The sequence below is a fragment of the Oryx dammah genome, unplaced genomic scaffold, assembly GCF_014754425.2.
Source record: "Oryx dammah isolate SB20612 unplaced genomic scaffold, SCBI_Odam_1.1 HiC_scaffold_27, whole genome shotgun sequence".
NCBI lineage: Eukaryota > Metazoa > Chordata > Mammalia > Artiodactyla > Bovidae > Oryx > Oryx dammah.
Genome location: NW_024070211.1, coordinates 3,354,639 through 3,360,233, shown reverse-complemented (window position 1 = coordinate 3,360,233; position 5,595 = coordinate 3,354,639).

The window sequence follows — 5,595 nt, the reverse complement described above, 5'->3', positions numbered from 1 at the left end:
GTTGTATCCTTCCTACACTTCTTTCTATTTCTCTTTTTCTAACTTCTTGCACAGAATGCTTAATTTATTCATTTCATTCTTCCTCACTTATGAATGCATTTAAGGCTATCAATTTTCTGTGTACAGTTTAATCTGTAACCTGTAGCTGTGAAATGTTGTTTTCATTATTATTTCCAGTATTCTGCAATATTAAGAATATCTTCATATATATGAGAGTTATTTAGAAGAATTCCCTTTTCCAGTGACTGGAGGCTTTTCTTTCTTCTTTTGTTAGTTATTATTGCTTCCTATTGTGCTGTAGACAAAGTCTAGGCTATTTCTACTTTTTTTAAAAAAAATGATTGATTCTTTAAACTTTGCTCATTTATTTATGGCTGTGCTGGGTCTTCCTTGCTTTGCAAGGGCTTTCTCTAGTTGGCGAGCAGGGGCTGCTCTTTGCTGCGGCGCATGGGCTTCTCACTGTAGTGACGTCTCTCGCTGTGGAGGACGGGCTCTGGGCCCATGGGTTTCGGGAGTTACAGCACGGGTGAGCTCAGTAGCTGTGACACACAGGCTTCGTTGCTCCACAGCCTGTGGAGTCTTCCTGGACCAGACATCAGCCCCGTGCCCCCTGCATCGGCAGGTGGATTCTTATCCACTGCACCACCAGGGAAGTCCCTAATTGATGTTTTCTTCGGCACCCAACATATGATCAGTTCTTGTTTGCGTTCCACACATGCTGGACTAGGAAGAATAACCTCTGTTTATTGGGCATAGAATTAGATCTGTTAGATTCTTGAGACAGTCATTCAGTGAACATTTCTTAAGCATTTGCTATGTCCCAGCACTGTTCGCGTGCTCAGCTCACACCAGATAAAAGAGATGTCTGGCCAAGCTTCCTGCTCTGGGATGAGGGGATGGGTAGGAGGGAGGAGACAGTGAATGAATAAATATAATTAAAAGTAAATTATATAGAAGGAAGAGAAGATGGAAAAGATGCTGATGATAAGTAAGAGCTATGCAGTTGGAAATTTTAGGCACTAATATGCAGATGACACCACCCTTATGGCAGAAAGCAAAGAGGAACTAAAGAGCCTCTTGATGAAAGTGAAAGAGGAGAGTGAAAAAGCTGGCTGAAAACTCAACACTCAAAAAACTAAGATCATGGCATCTGGTCCCATCACTCCATGGCAAATAGATGGGGAAACAATGGAAACAGTGACAGACTTTATTTTCTTGGGCTCCAAAATCACTGCAGATGGTGACTGCATCCATGAAATTAAAAGATGCTTCTCCTTGGAAGGAAAGCTATGACCAGCCTAGAGAGCATGTTAAAAAGCAGAGACATTACTTTACTGACAAAGGTCATATGGTCAAAGCGATGGTTTTTCCAGTAGTCATGTGATTTTGAAGCCCAAGTAAACCAAGTCTGTCGTTGTCTTCATTGTCTCCCCATCTATTTGCATGAAGTGATGGAACTGAATGCCATGACCTTCATTCTTGAATGTTGAGTTTTAAGCCAGCTTTCCCACTCTTCTCTTTCACCTTCATCAAGAGGCTGTTTAGTTCTTTTCTTTCTGCCATAAGGGTGGTGTCATCGGCATATCTGAGGTTACTGATATTTCTCCTGGCAATCTTGATTCCAGCTTGTGCTTAAGGTGTATCTGAATTGCCTTAAATCCAGATGCATTTAAATGAAGGGGCAAATGTGCATTTTAGAATAAATTTAGAATTAGGTAGTTTTCAGATTTTACTTTCTTCTTGGTAATTTGATCATGGGAGAGGGTTTATATTCAAATGAGGAGCATCTTATGGTTGGAATTTGTTACTGGAATATCTTTCTGATGTCATTTGAGCTCACTTCAGAACCTCTCATATTCTATGCTAAACAAAGAGGCTCAACATGGAACGGGAAGCAGAATGTGAAATGGATTTTCAGCTTTGGTTTTAGGGTGATGTATCAGAACCAGGTTCAGCTGTGAAATAATGGTGTCTTAAACAAGATGGAAGTTGATTTTTCTCTCACAGAAAAGAAGTTCAGACGTAAGCAGTCCTCAGTGTAAAAGTGAGTCCACGGCCATGGGGCACTGGGCCTCCTACGTCTTGCTGCTCCGCTATTCTAACTGTAGTATCTCATGGTTAAATATGGTTGCTTGAGTGCCAACCATTGTGTCCAGGTTCCATGTACAGAGCCTAAGACCAAGCCTGGGGAAACTCTTATCAAGTTGAGGAGGAGGCCTGCAATGGATATGGAGGAGTGGCCAGTGAGATGAGGAAAAACCAGGACATCGCGGTTCAAACGGGAGGAAAGAGTTTCAAGAATGATAATCTGTTTTTCTTGTTGCCTGATTTGCTTTCTGTTCTCAAAAAACATTCTGTTGAAAGATTCACTCTACAGAAACATGTAACATTTCTCATGACTTCATCACTTTTAACTTTTAAAAGTCTCTTTCATTTATTTATTTTTTATGGTACCAAAAGCCTTTATTGTTTGCAACAGGGAAGTGGAAGAGGGGATACGGCAGGTCCGATTCCTGGGGCCGTTCCACAGACTTGGTCATCATCCTTGAAAAGCTCTTCCCTTTAATTTAAATCATAGTGTATTCTTTCTCTTAACAGCTATTGAAAATATCAGGCACGAGGGAATTAAAAATGCTGGGAAAACACAAACACAGCAAATCTTATTTCCTCAAACTTGCTTGGTCCTGGAAATTTTCTGTTTGCCCTTCCAGTTCTGGTCCCTGTGCTGCCTGCATCCTGGGAGGCTGACCTCTATGGCTGCATCAATAGATCCCCTTGCTTCCTGTTGGATTTGGCCCCGGGGAGGCCCAGCAGGAGAATCGGAGGAGGGAGGAGAGTGAGGTCAAGGTGTCTACTCCCCTGGGGCCCTCTCTGTGGGCTGGGTGTGCCCCCCCCCACCTCACTGAAGCCCACACCCCCTGCTCCGACCCTCACCCTCTCTGGTGGCCCAGTAACTTTGACTTTGACTTTTCAGATGCGGCCATGGTAACAATTACCCCACCATACCATATTTCCCTACACCTGCCCACATGTTTGCCCGAAGTCCCTTTATTAAAGTCTCCTTGGGTTACAACTTGACGGGCCGCCTCTTTTCCACTGGGAATGATACACATTGCAATCAGCCAGCCTCACTCCCAGAGCTTCACCACGTGGCTCTTCCTGAGGTCACCAGCGATGACCACGTTGCTGGTCCGATGGTGAATCCCCAGGGCTCATTTTAGGGGCCTATCCCAGCGTCTCACACGCTGACCCCTAGTCTCCCCAGCCCGCTTTCTTTATGTGGTCCTGCCACTCGCTCCTGGTTTCCCTCCCAGCGACTCCTTCTCATCTTCCTCCCAGCCTCCTCCACGGCTGCCCCAGGGTGTCTTCAGACCTCTCTCCGCCTCCATACTCATTCCATCGGTGACGCCATCAGCTCCCTCAGCTTTTCAGTATCGTCCGTTGACTAACGACTCTCAAGTTCATGCCTGCATTTCTGTAAACGGAGATGCCTTTATTCAGCTGCCTACTCAGCACGTGGATGTCTAGTAGGCATTTCAAAGTCAACACAGCCAAGAGTGAACTCCTGACCTGCCCCCAGAGAACTGCTTCACTCCATCTTCCCATCTCAGTTCAGTTCAGTTCAGTCGCTCTGTTGTGTCCAACTCTGCGACCCCATGGACTGCAGCATGCCAGGCCTTCCTGTCCATCACCAACTCCCAGAGTTCACCCAAACCCATGTCCATTGAGTCAGTGATGCCATCCAACCATCTCATCCTCTGTCGTCCCCTTCTCCTCCTGCCTTGAATCTTTCCCAGCATCAGGATCTTTTCCAATGAATCAGCTCTTCGCATCAGGTGGCCAAAGTATTGGAGTTTCAGCTTCAACATCAGTCCTGCCCATGAACACCCAGAACTGATCTTTCTATCTCAGTAGATGGCAGTTTCCACTTCCAGGGGCTCAGGCGGAAAACCCTGGAGTCATCCCTGGCTCCTCCTATCCTTCATCCGATTGTTTCTCTTTCCAAATTATGTTCCGAAACTGACCACCGCTCACTGCCTCCATGGTCCCTACCTTGTCTGAACCTCCGCCATCCCTCACCTGCTTCTGGCTTTGCCTCCTACCACCGCTTCTCAGCACTTTGGTTGGAGTGATCGCTTCATGTGCAAGTCACATCATCTCTCTCTGCCTCGGAATAAAAGACAAAGTCTCACCGCGGGTGACAGGGTCCCACCCGGTCCCACGTGCAACGCTCTCTTGCTCAGTCAGCTCCAAACACCCTGCTCTCCTGACTGGTCCTCCCACAGGCCAGGCACCCCTCAGCTCTGGGGCTTCGGCCCTGGCTGCTCCCTCTGCCTGCTAGGCTCCTCTCCCAAATGTCCATGTGGCTGATGCTCTCTTGTCCTTCAATTTGCCTCAAATGTCACTTGCTCAGTGACCCCCCTGCAAACCTAATTACAGTTACAATGCCTCGCCCCATCCCATTCCTCTTAACCTGCAGTACACTTTTTCTGTTTTCATAGCGTTTGTCTCCTTCTAACATACTATATAATTACTTTAAAAAAAGCTTCTAGATATTTTTTCAGTCAGTTCAGTCACTCAGTCGTGTCCGACTCTTCGCGACCCCGTGGACTGAACAACAATAACGAGATACATCTTAAAATCAGTATCATTTTACAATTCTCTGACAGGTGGGATCCTTGACCTAGTTATGTAAAACTTTCCATTGACCACTCAGATAAGAAGAACCAGCATCAAAGCATATTAGATTAGACAGAAGACTCTTTCACCTTGCAAGCTAAACTCTAAGGGGATTGTGGCTATTATTTTTCTCTGGCTCAGTCTCAGCTAGAGGCTTCTGGATCTCATTTTCCCTTTTATGTTTCTAGGCCATCTCCCAATATCTCAGGCTTTCTCTCAAAGCAGTGGTTCTGCAACCACAGTGAGCATCAGAATTACCTGCAGAGCTTGTAAAAAGAAGTTCCAGAGCCCAACCCCTGGGGTTTCTGGCTTAGAAGGCCTGCAGTGGGGTCTGGGGATTCGCCTTTCTAACAAGGTCCCGGATGCTGCTGATGCTGCTGGTACCTTGTTTTTATTTTTTTCGTTTCAGATGTATCTACTTGTTTATTTAGTGGCTGTGCTGGGTCTTCACTGCTGCACGTGGACTTTACAGTTGCGGCGAGGCGGGGCTGCTCTTCACTGCAGTAAGCGGGCTTCTCACTGCCCTGGCTTCTTGCTGGGCGGAGCCTGGGCTCAGGAGCTGTGATGCATGGACTTTGCTCCGAGACACACGCAGTCTTCCCAGACCAGGCACTGGCAGGCGGGTTCTTAACCACTAGACCACCAGGGATGGCCAAGAGACCACATTTTTTAAAAAGTTATTTATTTTAATTGAAGGATAATTGCTTTACAGCACTGTGCTTGTTTCCGCCATACATCAACATGAATCAGCCGCAGATAGCCACACTTTCCCTCCCTTCCACCCCACGCATCTAGGGGGTCACGGAGCACCAGGTTGAGCTCCCTGAGTCCCGAGGCAAATTCCCGCTGGCCATCTATTTCACACGTGACAGTGTATATGTTTCCATTGGCTCTCCATTCATCCCACCCTTCCCC